General features: G+C 45.3%; 1 protein-coding gene and 1 long non-coding RNA gene across 2 annotated transcripts in view; one reads left to right on the top strand and one right to left on the bottom strand.

Annotated features, from left to right (window-relative positions):
• CDH13 (cadherin 13) overlaps nt 1–17,061 on the bottom strand; it is a 1,120,403-nt gene that overhangs the window by 1,041,683 nt on the left and 61,659 nt on the right. The window lies entirely within an intron of this gene.
• LOC108176761 (uncharacterized) lies at nt 6,526–7,969 on the top strand. The gene is made up of 3 exons (XR_001793471.3): nt 6,526–6,722; nt 7,268–7,375; nt 7,784–7,969. It is a non-coding gene; the product is annotated as an uncharacterized LOC108176761 (long non-coding RNA).

Here is a 17,061-nt window from a genome sequence, read left to right as displayed (position 1 = left end):
TGGGAGGACACGGGAGAATACGGCACTGTACTATGGAGAGACGCCTCATGGGGGAAATAGCACTTTTCACCTGCAGAACTGTGAGAATACTTTCCTTCCACTGTTAAGCTGCCAGTCTTGTGGATGACCTGGCTAACTGATACAGACAGATTCCAGCAGTCCACAGCCTCTGGCCAGGGCAATCTCCAGATACAGAATGGTTTCTGATCGACCCCACTGTGGTTCTTTATCAGCTTCCCACCACCTCCATAAGGCAAACTCCATGCGCAGGGGGTTCAGGCCCCTCAGCACTTCCTGATCTGAGGAACCCCAGACCCTCCCATTCCTCACGCCCTCGCCCTTTCCATCCTCCATCTCCCTCGTCTGCCCTGTTGCCCCATGCTTGGCTAGCTCTCAGCTTTCCTCTTCTCCCCTCCTGCTCTAATCCCCACAATCACGGGTCAGGTTTTCTTTCCTCGCGTCACACTTCCTGTTCCTCCAAACTCAGCATCTGCCGCTCCAAAGGGCAGCCCACGCAGTCAGGAACCCACAGACATGGATGCACAAACCAGGTAGGTTTGCTCTTCCCCAGCACTTCTCAAACTCTGATGTGCAGTCACATAACCTGGGGGCCTTGTTACAATGTAATTCAGGAAGGTTTGGCTGAGCCTGATACCCTGCCTTTCCCACAAGCTCTCTGGTGCTTCCCAGGCTTCAGGGACAGGGACATCCTCTGAGTAGCCTCCCTAGCCCAGGATTTCTCAACCTCAGCACCTGGACCAGATCATTTCTGGGGTGTGGTTGTCTTGTGCATTGTATGGTGGTTAGCAGAATCACCAACTTCCATTCACTGGATGCCAATAACATCCTTCAGTTATGAAAACCACAAATATCCCAGACTTTTCCAGCTATCCTGGGGGCAGGAGAAGGCAAAGTAGCCTAACTCTGAGCGTTGCTTCCTGAAGCTTTTCTGGCTGCAGAACAGGCAGTCACATACCCTATAACAATGGTTTGGGCAGTGGAGGCCCCATAAAGTCTTATCACCACATGACATGGAGGTCCTCTTAGTTCATGCAGCTGTGCCCTATGATTGTTCAGTGACAGAATCAGCTAACAATGCATTTCTTGGACCAAATCCCTGTCCCTAAGAGATGCAGGACTGTTTTGAAAAGGAAAACACATAAGTAATTCACTATAAAGATGTGTTGAGCAACTGAGGAATGGGCATGCTGCAAAAAGTGACTGTTCCAGTAATTAAAGCACACCCCACGTGAATACCTAGGAGGGACATCCATGAAGCTGGCTACCATCAGGGCTGATGAAGGGGACTGTATCCATTGCTTCTTTTTTTTTTTTAATTTTTTTTGACAGGCAGAGTGGACAGTGAAAGAGAGAGAGAGACAGAGAGAAAGGTCTTCCTCTGCCGTTGGTTCACCCTCCAATGGCTGCCACGGCTAGCGCACCGCGCTGATGTGAAGGCAGGAGCCAGGTGCTTCTCCTGGTCTCCCATGCGGGTGCAGGGCCCAAGCACTTGGGCCATCCTCCACTGCACTCCTGGGCCACAGCAGAGAGCTGGCCTGGAAGAGGGGCAACCGGGACAGAATCCGGTGCCCCGACCGGGACTAGAACCTGGGGTGCCGGCGCCGCAGGTGGAGAATTAGCCTAGTGAGCCGCAGCGCTGGCTTCCACTGCTTCTATTGGTGTAGAACATCTGTCAGAAAGCATTCATTCCTCTCACCTTCTCCAGTGGTGTCAGGACTACCAATAGCCTGGCATGAGTTTGATGAGCTGAACACTGGAGGAACACGTATTTTCAAACTGGTCTGTTTTGTCCAATTTGTCTTTCAATGTATTTCCCACCAAGAAGGTGAAGGACTTGGTTCCTTTTAAAAACCCCCGAATGGTAACAAAGGATCAAGGAAAACTATATAGATGCTGGAGTCACTCTCTTGTAATAAAGCTATTTGGTACAATGACAGAGGGGCAATGTGGGTGAACTGAGAACTGAATTAGTTGACACACCATGAAAAAAGTTTCCCAGGTAAATTCCTCCTGAATAGAAGACTGTTGTGGAGGACTCTGGCTCCCGGTATAAACAGACAGACTTCATCATCAGCTTTCCATGTTCCTTTAACCAAGAAGTATGGGGAGCTGGAGCTGGTAGTTAGACTAACAGGCAACCGAAGTGACAACGCAGAAAAACCAGGTATCCCCTGGGAGCACTGGCAACTAGGAGAGAGCTGAGGTCAGTATCAGTCAAAACAGGCACAAGCAGGAACAAACCATCAGCAGGCAGGCCAGAGTCATGAATAAGCCCCGATGAGGTGCTCTCCGTGGATGACAACTGTGGGGGCCGGTGCTGTGGCACAGTAGGTTAAGTCGCCTCCTATAATGCCAGCATCCCATATGGGTGCCACTTAGAGTCCTGGCTGCTTCACTTCTGATTCAGCTCCCTGCTAATGCACCTGGGAAAAGCAATAGAAGATGGTCCAAGTGTTTGGACCCCTGACCTCATGTGAAAGACCCAAATGAAGCTCCTGACTCCTGACTTCGGCCTGACCCAGCCCTGGCTGTTGCAGCCATTTGGCGAGTTAACTAGTGGAATGCACATTTTATCTCTGTGTGTGTCTCTCCCTTTCTGTCTGTAACTGTTTCAAATAAATAAATCTTAAAAATAAAAAAAGACAATTGTGAATGCATCACAAACAGGGGGAACTGCACCCCCCCCCCCCAGTTGTGATGGGAAAGAGCTGAATTCTGAGCAAAGACAGCCCACCTTATGGTCCTGGTTCTAGCATGGACTGAATGCCACTTCCTTATTCCACTATCATGTTAAGTACACATACTTCCTAGGGTTACCAGAATGATAACAAAACCTGGGGAGCTTAAAGCAACAGAAATGGAGTCCCTCACCATTCTAGAGCCCTGCAGTAGAGATCAAGGTGTCAGAAGGGCCACACTCCCTCCGAAGGCTCTCAGGGAAGAGCCACCCTCACCTGTCCCAGCTTGCAGTGGCTCTCAGCAGTCCTCAGCTGTGGCAGCATCATTCCAAACTCTGCCTGCATCTCCACATGCTGTTCCCGCTCTGTCCTCCATCTCCCATGAGCACACTTTCACTGCACTTGACCCATCTGGGTGTCTAGCATGATCTCATGTTGATATCTTTATCTTAACCACATCTGCTAAGACTTGACTCCAAATAAGGCATGGGTATTTGCGCATGGACCTAACTTTGGGGACCACAATTGAATGCATTACAGTAAACAAAAATTAATAGCCTGATTTTTGGAAATTCTGTAGTTTTGAGGAAAATAGCTAGCTGGAAAAAGCATGTGCTGTGCTGAATAAAACCAAGTTTTTCTGCTTGTATGTTTCTATGAGGGGGCTTCTACTGCATTCTTCAAAAAGGGACTGGAGTGCTTCTGGCCTCTTCTACACATCACTCACTCACCTTACAGCAGGTGCTATGCCATGAATATGACTTGTCCCACACATCCATGCAGGATTTCTAGCCCCAAAGTTTTGTGTCAATGGCACTGAGTGAGTGGAAACTTAATCTGTGATGTTCAGAAGCAGGGCCTATGCAGCGTAATTAGAGTGGAACTCCATGACTGAATCCTGGTGGCCTATAAAGGAGGAAAGAGACCACACAGACACAGACAGACGAATGCTGTCTCTGCCACTTGATGGTCTGTGCCTCCCCAGGACTCTGCCAGCAAGAAGGCCATTATCAGACAAGGCCTCTAGAACTGCCAGAACTGTTGGCCAAAATAAACGTTTTGTCTTTAAAAAGATAGCCTGCCTCAGGTTGTTTTGTTTTGTTTTGTTTTGTTTTAATGTAACAAAAATCTGACTAAGGCAGGAGGGTCACGGACTCATTTGTCTGTAGAGACCGTGGAAAGTTTAACACCACTTGGACCACTTGACAAGCGTGGACAGACAGTGCAGCCTGTTCCTCCTCAGAGATGGACCACTGGATAGCTAGGAGTTCTCTGTGGGCTGGGAACTTGCTTGGCCTGACTTTTAGGAACACAGTGGTGTCGATGAGTCCAAGTTCGAGAATCAGGGGTGGGGAACTTTTTGTCCACCAAGGGCCATTCGGATATTCATCACATCATTCGTAGGCAATACAAAATTATCAACTTCAAAATTAGCTTGCTGTAGATTTATTGAATTTTGAGTCCCGTCTGTGGTTGCCTTGGCAGGGCAAGACCAAATGGTTTCATGGGCCTTATGGGCCTCCAGGCCAGACTTTCTCCACCCCTAGAGGGGGGTCTCTACAAAAACGCTCTCTTTGACCTCAGGTCTAAAGCTGTGTTCTCCAGTACGGTTGATCAAAGACCCTGAATATGAAGGGTTTGTGCACCACCCTTGTCCAATAATATATCTGATGAAGCATTTGACAGTCTCTGGTTCTTAGTGCCTATTTTCAATTGCAGAAGAATTCATGGGGAGAAGAGAGGAGTAGAACCCTTAAATCTCCAAAGTGCCACTTTCCTATTTTCTCTGGTTTATGCATCCCTAACCATCATTCTCAGGCAGTACTAGTTTACTGGATCTTAGCTATGAAAACCAAAGAGGCATTGCCTAGAGAAGACAATTAGACAATCAAGATTTATAGGTGTGCGCTGGCAAACTAAAACTTAGAAAGTAATAACACATATTATATAATTCAAGAGGTGAACTGCATAATAAAAGTCTGGACTTGACAACAAAATGTCAACATAAAATCTTAAATATTTACCCAGTTATATGTTGACTGTAAAACATAAAGCATTTCCTAAAGTAAAAGAATAATTACTCCATAATAACAAACAACAAGAAATCTCTTAAATGTCTATCAATGGAAGTTAGTTAAAATGAATTCTGGGATGGTATCTCCATACTGCAGAGCAGCAAATGGCCACCAAAAAACAAAAGTCACATGATGTAAAAACAGAAGCTGCAGAATAATACATGGCACAGGTCCTCAGTTTTGATAGAATAAACCATGTATTTCCGTATGTTCCAATTATTCTCCATCAATGAAATACCAGAAAAATGAAATGCTAGCTTCACACTGAGCTGCCTGCAGTGGTCACATCTGGGAAGGGCAGACGGCTTGCCTGGAGAGGGGACAGGTGAGAGGCAGCCTCACATGTGGGGATTTCTGTAGGTTTCTTCATGAATAGAATGCATTCTGTTATTACTTGAACAGTTTAAATAAGCATATCAGTTACTGTATTTTTAAAAAGAGCAACAGGCAGTCACTAGATCTCGGTAGAGGTTAGCAGGGAGGTGAATCGAAAGTGGAGCAGCCTGGACTCAAACAGGAACTCACGCGGGAAGCTGGTGTTGCAGTTGGCTTAACCTGCTGTGCCACAGCATAGGTCCCCAGAGGTAATTTTCTGATGAATATTTTCAATCTGTGGTTGAATTCAAGGATGCAGAACTTGAATGTATAAATAATTATATACAGAGTATTAATTTATTAACCACTAAGTAATTTCATTTCACAGATTCATTAAACAACTGGCAATTCTTCTTCAGAATTTTTATGTTTTTGCTGCTGTACAGGTCCAAGTTGCATTTAATAAAAGAGAAATTTCCTACTCACTCTCCCTTCCATCTTGACTCTTGCAGGCTTACCCCTGGATTCTAGCTGAAGTGAGTCAGTTCTGAACTCCGAGAAGCCTGACTGATGTAGGTGGAGAAAGCTCTGGTCATGACTGTGAGATTGAAAGAAGGAGCAACCTGACCCAGTAAAATCATCAAGACTTTGGGAGTCAGGTCCATCCATTTTAGGATTCTGGCTCTTTCCTCTTAATGAAGAAGCCCAGCAGAACAGTTCAATTTCACCAGAGCTTGGGAATTCATGGAGGAGGTGTGACAGAGCCAACAGTCAGCTAGGGCTGGGCCTGCCGTACAGAATGACTGAGCGAATGCTGAGCCTACTACCCACTGCCCCTGGAGGACAGGGAAGTCCATCTTGGTCTTTCATGAGTGAGAAGTTCTGTGCTCGAAAATGACAAAGGGTGGCAGAGACTAGAAATGATGCTTTACCTACCAGCTTTGTATCCTTGTGTCCTTCTAACAGGGACAGGTAAAAATTCTGGTTAGAAGCACCTGGTTAGAAGCACCACCTTCTCCACATGTTTCACATATGTCCAGGCTTTGGTGTTACTGCGACTGCCCCACAATCCACAAAATCTCAATTCTTTATTTTGTCCAGTGAAAGTCTGCTTTCTTGCCTCTTCTTTGTAGGCTAAGGCCAACTGCATGAAATGAGTTTCTAAAAGTACTAAAGAGGTAATACCACACTTTAATTCCAACTGTCATTTGACTAGTTTGGAATATGATCCTTATTAGTGAAGCTCTGTTATTCTGGCTTTTATTTCCTCTTGATCCCCACCAACTTTACGGCTATCTTCAATAGCTACTACACCTTCCTTCTTATTTATGGTTTCTGAACGCTGGCAACAGTGCTTGAAATTTTCCTGGGTGAGTCAGATGCTAAAATTAGGGCAGCCACTCTCTCTTACAAAACCCAAACCCTGCCCCACTCTCTCTTCTCCGCAGTTTGCTCCTGGGCTGCCAGCTCCTACAGCGCTCCCTTTGCCATCTCAAGTTTTCCATGCAGCCAACAGACCACGGTGAAGAGCTGTGAAGTGGAAGTAAATAGTCAAGTGCCAGCTGACTGGGCTACGCTCATAGCAGCAAAACTCAGAAGCTAAAAGGGCAGGTGAATGTTGGTCTGGCTTGCGGTAAGCATCAAATTGCATAATGTACGCAAAGTGCCTAAGATATCTCCTGGCACTTGGTGGTGACAGTGGGGGTGACAATAACTCATCTCTTTCTCCTTTTCCTTCTCTCTACCTTCCTCTTTCTGGTTCTCCTCCTCTCTTTCCTTTTCCTACTTCTTCTGTTTTCCCATTCCCTCCTCCATCTCCTCCTCATTATTGTATTAACATAAACAGAGCCATAATTACTGCTAAGGTGCTAAGCTAAGTGGTCACCCACAACATTGCATTGAATCTTAAAAATTTGTTGAGCAACCCTGATTGCAGCAAAGGCAATGATTAATAGTGAAGGCATTGAACTGTTGAGTCCAAACACTCAAATTTGAATCCTCACCTGACCTTTATTAAGGTTGGGCTCTGAGCAAATAATTTCTTGATAAAATATGGCATCTAGCTCACTAGGCTACAAGAAGTTTATGGGGAAGGGTACAGTGCCTGGCACACAGTAGAGCTTTCCTTCTTACCGCCCCCACTCTCCATCATCCCCTTTCACTGCTTCTCATCTACAGGCCAGCACTGTCCCATAGAATGACGGACATTTGGGAATTTCATGGGTGAGCTGAATCTATTACGTCACATTTTCCAATGGCAGATTCTTAAAAAGCAAAAGGGAGCAGGTGAGACTGACTTTAATAATAAAGTATAGCTAAACCAATGTATCCAAATATTGTTTCAACATGCCCAGATGTAACTAATGCCATGAAATGTTTTACCTCCTTTTGAAATACTATGTGTTTGTAATTAGGTGGGGGACTTCACCCTGGTGGTACATCTTGGGCCACAGTGGCCACACTTCTCTGGCTCCATAGCCACATGGGTTTGGTGATTATGGCAGCCTGTAGGCTAGTAACAAAGAAGGTGGAGATAGATTGGAGAGGGCTGGGTAATCAGTCCCAGCTTACCTGACTCACACAATCATGATTCAAACAATGTCCATCTAGAGCCAAAGCCTTCTGTGATTTTATAATAGCCACAGAAACAACTGGGTAGTGACTCAAGGGCCCACTTTTTTTTTTTCCTTCTAGGTCTCTTAATGAGATGATTATCAGATTCAAAGGGAGACTGGAGACTCACCCCTTCAAACTTGGCAGTTGTACCCCATCTCTCTAAACAGCTGCTGTCATAACTAACATGCATGTGCCTTTTTTTGTGTAGAGAGCCACTAGTCCCTCTTGTCCCTTAAATAAATAAAAGGTCAAATACACAGCTGAGCTCTGCCTCCCTCCTCCTTCCCGGCCAGAGGTAATCTCTCTCTAGAGGCTGGTGTGTTCTTTCTAAAGACCAGACTCAAGTCATCGTTGGCAAGTGTGGGAGAGCCCCATGGGAGTGTGATGACTAATCAGTGCTGGTCTCTGGGGACAGCTGGCCACTTGCTTATTCACCATAGTAAAGGACACATAAGCCTCAGTAATCTTTTCAAATCACTTTGAATTGCTTGGCTCAAATCCATGCACCTCAGTCCCACATCTTGTGCTCCCTGATCCTTGAGCCATTCTGAAAAGCAAGTTGGACTGAGATGACTTTCTGAAGAGAAGCACTGAGAGTCAGTCTCTACTTTGCTATTCCACCCTCCCAGAGAAGTCACTGGGAGCATCGGGTTGGTCTGAAAACTGAGCACTTCCCACCCTCCCAGCCAACAATCCCTGAGACTTCACTGGAGATCAAATTGCCGCCCATTCTCAGTGAAAGAACATTTTTAGTATCTCCATAGAACTAAATTTATGCAGTATAGAATCTGATCTCTTCTGGCATTCCAATCACTCTTTCTCCATTATTGTGACCAGTGTCAGGTAGGTGGATGCCCAGGACAGTACAGCCTCTGTCTGGGAATACTGGCATTCCAGAAGCATGGCTCCCACCACCTGAGCTAACCAGCCACATGAAAGAGAAATGAAAAACTTCCACTGCTGTATATAATTCTTGCCTTCCTCTATTAGATGGTAACAAGAGTTGACGTCGGGGTGGTATGTGTCTTTGAATACCTGAATTGGCATAATAAGGAGTTGACAATCCTCCTGAAGTTTCCTAGAGTGATGTATGCATGAATGCTCATATAGTATTGTATTTAATCCTCCAAACTACTGTATAATGTAGACTTGACTTACCTGTATAGAATTCCATGTCTAGGAGCTACAGATCTGATATTTTCCCAATGACATGAGACCTAGCAACACTTGGAGACTGACAAGTCATACACGGGTGAACAACTTTCTGGAGAGGCATCAGGAGAAGAGAAGTCACCCAGCTCTGCCACTTTCTTCTTGGCTTATTTACTTTTCTGAAATGGGTGGGCCACCTCCTTTCCACCATGACATCATCATGGAAATAGCAGTTAACGCTGACTGGTTGGGCACTGCCCAGAGTGCCGGCCTGCATTATCAGCTTTACCTCTCACCATGACTATAGGAGGGGATGAGTATCCCTGCTATGGGGAAAAGGAAATCAACAGGAAGTAAGGGAAGGAAATGACTCATAATTGCAGAGCTAGGGACTGGTGTGGCTGGTATGTGAGCCCAGGTCTGCCTGAAACCAGAGCATGTATCCATGACCACTGTGCTTCCGCAGATTGCGTAACTATGTAGAAGCAAACGGGTATGAAAAGCATACTTAGTACCACAAACTGTGCAGCTCTTTTTGACTTGGGTGGCTAGCTCGGGTGTCAGGGACTCATGATTTGGGGATGCCAACATCTCCACTTAGGATTTAGTAGAACTTAGATTTTTCACTCCCAGTAACTAATACAGTTGGGTTAGAGTGGCAGTATAGAGTGATTGTGACTGACTCAGAAAATCTATCTCAACCACATGCTAGGTTCTCAAAGTACACACTGCATGGCCAAAGACAACTAATTGTCTCATTTCTCCAATACGTCCCCATGTCTATCCTGCACATGAAAAGGCACGATGTACCTGGATTTTCTGGGCATTTATCATTTCATCAACTTCTCCACACTGCATTCTAATCAAGGAAGTTACTAAAATTACTCTAAGAGTGCAAGAACTGGATCAGGTGCCGCTAAAATGGAGCCTCTTATTTGTCAGAAGCCCTTAGTCCTGCTTTTACCTTCATTTCTTCTCACTTTGCTCCTCCAACTGCAAGAGTCACCACCACGAAGTGCACAGGGTTAGACGACCATGCTATGGAAGCTACAACTGCCCTTGCCTGCAAAACGGAGTCTAAAGTGGACTTAGTCAATCAATACAGTGAGCCATGTTGCATACTGCTCCAATTTAGCAAACCACTCAGTCAGTTCTGGACACGACTTGAGTCCCACATTGTAACACAAGGAAATAGACTTGGCTTCTGCCGCCCTGGAATCAGTCTCAGCCTGCTGTTGATCCAAAGCAAGAGAACAGTATATTCTCATCTGCACAACCTTCATGGGTGTCTATCTACGGTTTGGTTCAGGTCCAGGCGAAAACTTGAATTAAAGGTTGAGATTGATGACTCAGAACTTAGCTAGCAATGCAGATGAGAAAATGGAACTACAAACTCGGAAGAAACTATGTCTGAGGGTGAGATAGAGAGATGGAAAAGCCAGATGCTCAGACCCTTGCCCCACTACATCCGCCCCAGAAGCTCCCATCAAGGTTGGTGCTGTGGGCAGCAGAGGGCACTATTAATACGTTCTGAAGTAAACAGCACACTTGAAGGGGAAACACAGGTTTAAAATACGTTTGTGTACGGCATCTGGTGGGGGACAGGTCATAGGATTGCACTTATCACCTTTACCCTCCCTTATTCTTGGGCTGAAATATTATCAGGACTCTCAAGTGAGGCTACAGGATGAAAGTGTTTCTTGCATAGAATCTCAAGTTCTAAGAACCTAAATATATTCAAACACATGTGACATATAGTCCAATGTCATGGCGCTAACTGCTTTACAAGCATTATTTTACTTCATTTTCAGCTCCCTGTAAGTTAGTTAAACATGAGGAAATGGATGACCAGAGAGGTCAAGGGACTTGTCTCAGGTTGGCATCAAAAAGCAACAGGGCTGAGACCTTCATACAGCAAAGCCCACGCTCTGCAACCCTCAGGCCACGTGTCATCACAGACATTCCTCCAGTAATGGGAGATGGGAACATCAATTCTTTAACCTGGTCCAACAGGAATGGAAGTTGTTGTAAATTAGTGTTGCTACACTTATGCTACAGAAATTGTAAGGATGCTGCCACCCTGCTGTAGCCTGTCTTCCTCCTGCAGCCAGTTCCTGACCTTGTCCTGGCAGGAGTTCTACGGAAAGTGGATGATTCTGTTGGAGGTTCAACAGCCTCAAGTCCTGAAAACATGTCTGTGGTCCCAGGGTTTTAATCTCAATGCCAACATAAAAATTCTATGCCAGTTAGGGGTCTAAGGGCACAAGCCACAGGAACTAAGCCAGGCCACGCTGAGCACATCAAGGGAATGTATTTGAAGGAAGCTGAAGAGAGAAACAAGGAAAGCCAGGTAACCGTAACAGCCAATCCTGGTGGACACAGCCTTTGAAGAATTTTCATGCCACCGCCCTCAGGTGTGCCAGGCCCAGCTGGGACACTACATGGGCTGCAAGGGCAGGTGGGGCAGTACATTTTGGTGGGTGGTCCACAGGGGCTTACAAATGGTAGAAGAGACATTTCCCGAAATAAATGCAGGAGCTGTTTCCAGAAGAAGGGAGGAAGAGAAAATGGTCAGCCAGCTACACTGATTGCAGCCCACAGCAGGCATCTGAAGAGGTGCCTTTCTACCTCCCCAGGAAGCTATACAGTCAGGGCTTCATTCTCGATCCATCTCTCTAGAAGATCTGGCACAGAGTGGGATGTACCTGTCGTAAATTCTCAGTAACTGCTAACCATGCACATTAATAAAAATAAACTAGTGACTCAATGAGATACAAAAGGAATCAGGAACGGCAGTAGAATGCACAGGTGGCTTCCGTTCTAGAAAGGCCATCAATGTGGACTTAAAACCCTAGTGCTCCAAAGTGGTGTACTCTAAAACTCCTACAGCACTTTGGACCCTCCCTGAAGCACTTCTCTGGGCAATGTTGCTCATCGTGTTCCCATGAGGCATTCTGAGAGGGATACAGAGGCCATTCGTCTTGGAACTCTCAGGGTCTGCAGTGCGTTACAATCCTCAAGTTCAATTCTTTTCCTAGGGATGACAAATACAAGGGGTGTGTGTGCTTCCACCCTCTGCACTCCCCATGTCCTGGACAGACCTTGCTAATGGATCATGACACTCTTCCCATTGAGGCCAGTCAGCGACAATCCATCAGAGTGGGTCCACAAGGCAAAACCCACTCATTATTCTCGACTCAAGACATTTGGGACCACTGCTCTGGCATCACCGGCAAGCGATGACCCAGCTCATGCCTGACCAGCTCCATAGATGGGAAACACATTCTCATCCAGACAGACATTCCATCTCGGGGACTCTGTTAGAAAAGCTTTCTTAGGGACATTTCTGGGTGAACACAGAAACAGAACACCTGTGCCTGCTATGAGTGGATCTTTCCAAATTTTATGAAAATTCTTCTAAAGATAAAAACAACAGACTGCAGCTGGCCTTTGCAGGAAAAAATGACAAAAATCCAAAGTGAATTTTTATTAACTGCATTAAGGATACGGATCAATAGAAAAGCATATTTTTGAAATACACACCATATGTCCCACCCTTTAATTGATACCAGTATAAATACCTCTAATGAAAGTAGGAAACATACTAGCCCCTTACTCCAATAAATTTCACTTTGTGCTTTGATTCCTATACTGTCCAGAAAAAAAATGGAGGTCATCTCCCAGGAACATCTTTGTGAGACACCCAGAACAAGCGTTCCAGACAGCCCCTTCTTTCCCCATCACTGGCTCCTCTTTATCTCCCCCTAACCCCATTTTAAGACAATGAAATCAAGAATGCTGTGGGATGCCTCAGGTCTGGTTCTAAGATACTTGTCTACTCAAGGAAAGACCCTATTGGTAGCTATGTGATCTCTCTTGCCTAGTAGGTACAAAGAAGAGCTGCAAATAAGGACCTAAGGAGCCAAGTAGGGGTCAGAGAGACCCCTCCCTCACCCTGCTAAGGCTGTACTCATGAGTGACCTGCCTATGGAGCACGTAAAGTGAGCTGCTGCACCTGCACAGCACTGAGGTCTCGTCAGAAAGAAGCCTTAGGGTGTACAGCTCTGTGTCTTGACAGCTGCCTTAGGTCTGACTGGCCTAGCTTGGACCCTGCATGGGGTGAGAGGACAGGGGACACCCTTACCCTCCAAGGATGTGCAAGCAGGATACATCAATGCTATACCTGGAGCAGAAACCACTGACAAAATAACTTGATAGGTAATTACACTGAGGAATGACTAAATGAATAAGGTCGAAATGAAAACTTAAGGGGATAATGAGCATTACAACAAAGAACAACACATCTATCAAAATTATATTCTTTTTAAAAGAGTTACATGTTTGTTTGAAAGGCAGAGTGATAGAGACAGAGGGAAAGACAGAGAGAAATCTTCCATCTATTGGTTCACTCCCCAAATGCCCACAACAGCCAGGTCTGGGCCAGGCTGAAGTTGGGAGCCAGGAACTCCATCCTGGTCTCCCGTGCAGATGGCAGGAGTCCAGATATTTGGACCATCTTCCTCTGGCTTCCCAGGAAGCTGGATGGGAAGCAGAGCAGCCAGGACTCTAACTGGCTCTTGACATGGAATGTCAGGATTGCAAGTTGCAACTTAACTTGCTGTGCAAAAATACTGACACACCAAAGTTGCATTCCTTAAGAAACACATAGAGCATGGGTTTTGCAATGAGCACTGGGTCAAGGTATTGTAGAGAAGACCAGTTGGAAAAGTTGAGAAAAATACAAGGCCAAGTACTGGATCCTGAAATTCTCTGGGGCTCCACATATACTGCACCACAGCAGGACTGAAGCTTTCCCTGGAAGCCGTGAGGGACAATGAAGAATTTAAACCAGTCCCCCGCCTGTGAGAGCGGAGGAACTCCCAGGTGGATGAGAAAGCTGATACCTATTCTCCAGGGCACCTTCCTTTGACATCACTCCGGTCTTTCCGAGAGATGCCTCCCCTGACTACCTAAAGTAGAACATCCCTGTTTGCTCTTCTTCACAAGTAAATGTAAAGCTGTTTCTCGCGTGTCTCTCTGACTGGAAGCTTCCTGGGAGCTGAGCCCTTGTCTTCGCCCTGCTGAGCCCTTGATGCTTGATAGGGGAGCAGGGAAGAGAGGAGGCCTGAATGAGTACTGGTCATACAGAGGTACAAAAGAAAGAAGGGAAGAAAAACTCACTACAACCAAATAGAGTTCACTCCTTCAAAGCAAGGCTGGTTTAACAATAGAAAACCTACACGGTCGCATATTAATAGATACATTCTAAAGGTAAATTGAAATAAAATCTAAGGCTTTATCATGATTAAGAACAAAAAATTCTGGTATGCTAGGGATAAAAGAAAATTACCATGACATGAAAACTAAGTTAAATCAATGATATTTAACAGTGGAACAGCATCATTCCTCCTAGAATCAGAAATCAGATAAGGGTACATAATCTATAAAATTATTTTTAGGTTTTTCTGGGCATTCTAGCCTGCTGCATAAGTTCCAGATAGAACAGAGTGTTAAATGAATACAGAGAACACTATTAAAAGTTTTTGAAAAGTGAGAAATTAACTCACCTTGCTCAAAGTATTCAAGCATCAAAGACACCTTTTTTAAAAAAATCACATTGGAAAAGAAAAATCTATTTCTCTCGATAAAAACTAAAGCTTTTTTTTAACCTTTCAAAGTAATAAAACAGGAACATTACTTTTATAAAAGCTCAATGGAGGACAGCTCAGTGGCACAGCAGGTTAAACTGCTACCTGCAGTGCTGGCATCCCATGTGGGCGCCAGTTCAAGACCTGGCTGCTCCACTTCGAATGCAGCTCCCTGTTAATGGACCTGGGAATGCAGCAGAAGATGGCTCAAGTGTTTGTACCCCTGCCATCAACATGGGAGGCCTGGATGAAGCTCCTGGCCCCTGGCATCAACCATCTGGGGAGTGAACCAGCAGATAGAAGACCTCTCTGTCTGTCTCTGTCTGTCTCTCTCTCCCTTCTCCGTCACTGTAACTCTGCCTTTGAAATAAATAAAATAAATCTTTCTAAAAAACACAATCTCATGTACTATTTATGTATATTATGTGTGTTTATTAATTATAGGTCAATTAAAGTTTAAAACATTGATAATGACTCAGTTTACTAAAAGTGCTTCTGGATCTGGACATTCAGTCTAGTGGTTGAGATTCCCACACCCCCTCTTGTACTGGCTTTGATTGCTGCTCTGGCTCCTGATTCTCACACCCTGCCAACGCACATCCTGTAGGCAGCAGCGAGAGGTTTACACCACTCATAGGAGAGACCTGGATTGTGTTCCTGGATCTCCTCTCTGGCCTGCACCCAGCCCTGGCCACTGAGGGCATTGCGGGGGTGTAACGTAGAAGATGAGAACTCTCTCTCTCCTTGTCTCTTTGTCTCTCAGCCTCACAAATAAATATGTGTTTTTTTCAATTTTAAACCAGATTTTTAAAGTTCTGTTATACAAAGCCAAATTCCAATACAAATGCAAATTTCCAAGTAAACAAAATGATTTAATTATTTAACATCTCCAATTTTAAAAACTGCAAAATAAAGCAATAAAAATGAAAACATTTTATTCCAAAAGTTTTCTTTCTCGTTATCAGAATGCAGTCTTTTAAGGTGGAATGAAGCAGGAACTCTTATCGCTGGTGGCAGGAGAGGAATCGCTGAATGCTCCATGTTCAAATCCACTCTTTTCCCGGTTCTAATCTCTTCTCTAAACCAGAGCCTGAGCAGCCTTGTCAGAGGGCCAATGTAACTGCAAGACTGACTCATGCAAAACCCTTCAATCATCTCCCACTGCTCTGAGAAAAAAGATCCAAATCACAGCACAGCCCACATGGCCCTCTAGGGTCTAGCTCTGTCTCTTCCTAAATCTCGTGTCTCGACATCTGTTACAGACCAACAAGAGCCTTCCTCTCTGTACTCACTGTGGCTCATTATCTCTGACCCGAGCTTTTACAAGGTGGTCCTCTGGCGAAGAACACTCCCTCGCTTCAGCCAGTTCACTTTGATTCTACTTAGGTCTCAGCTCGAGCTTCAGGGAAACGTACCCTGTCCTCCCTGAATGGGAGCTCTTTGCACCCTGTGGGCCACTCTATCCTGGCACATACCACCTTCCTAATTGCATATTTATTTGGATGGTCGTTTAATCAATATCTCTCTCCTTCTGGGGTGTGTAGACAGCAATGGTCAACAAGCTTTGTGTCCACTCAAACTTGTAACCTGTGTAACTTAGACCACAGGAGATGTTAAGTAGTTATTTACTGACGGGCCGGCACCGTGGCTCACTTGGTTAATCCTCTGCCTTGTGGCATCGGCATCCCATATGGGCGCCAGGTTCTAGTCCCAGTTGCTCCTCTTCCAGTCCAGCTCTCTGCTGTGGCCCAAGAAGGCTGTGGAGGATGGCCCAAGTGCTTGGGCCCCTGTACCTGCATAGGAGACCAGGAAGAAGTACCTGGCTCCTGGCTTTGGATCAGGACGCCAGCCGTAGCGGCCATTTTGGGGATGAACCAAGGGAAGGAAGACCTTTCTCTCTGTCTCTCTCTCTCTCACTGTCTATGACTCTACCTGTCAAATAAAAAAAATATTGTAAAGAAAGTAGTTATACTGAAACAAACAGGCTGTTCCAGTTTTCTGGGCTTCTCCTATGATAAGACCTAAAGCCTTGCCCACAAACGGCTGGTGAAGACAAGGAGACGCAGGGCACTCACATCTCTTGGTGGGCCTCCTTGTAGGGTTGAACATGGGTGAAGTTACTGCCCTCCAGCATGACTCTGCCAACCCATGGCACCTCCAGTCTTATCATGGACTCACATTTCCGGCTTCCAAGGTGAGATGCTATGTTTATCCCTACTAAACTCCCCCCTTTTAAACTAAGCCCGTAATTTCAACCTTAAAATCCCTCTGAATCTCGATTTTTCCAATTCACAAATAGTTTTCTTCTGAATTATTGATGGGGGTTGTAGAGTTACAATGATGTCTTTGAGCCTATCAATCATTTCTTGAGCCCTTACCTAAAAGCAGCAGGTCCCAAGAGGCTCCAGTTGCTTGACTGCTGCTGGCACCTTTATACCATGAGGGGTGTTGGCGTCTCAGTCTTTAGACATGGGATCTGTCAACTTGGCCAAGACTTCACAGCTTTTTTTTTTTTTTTTTTTTTTTTTACAGGCAGAGTGGACAGTGAGAGAGAGA

Source organism: Oryctolagus cuniculus, chromosome 18, assembly GCF_051225735.1.
Source record: "Oryctolagus cuniculus isolate XC-2025 breed Fujian yellow rabbit chromosome 18, ASM5122573v1, whole genome shotgun sequence".
Lineage (NCBI taxonomy): Eukaryota > Metazoa > Chordata > Mammalia > Lagomorpha > Leporidae > Oryctolagus > Oryctolagus cuniculus.
Note: the sequence above shows the minus strand (reverse complement) of the source record. Positions and strands in the feature narration are given on the sequence as shown.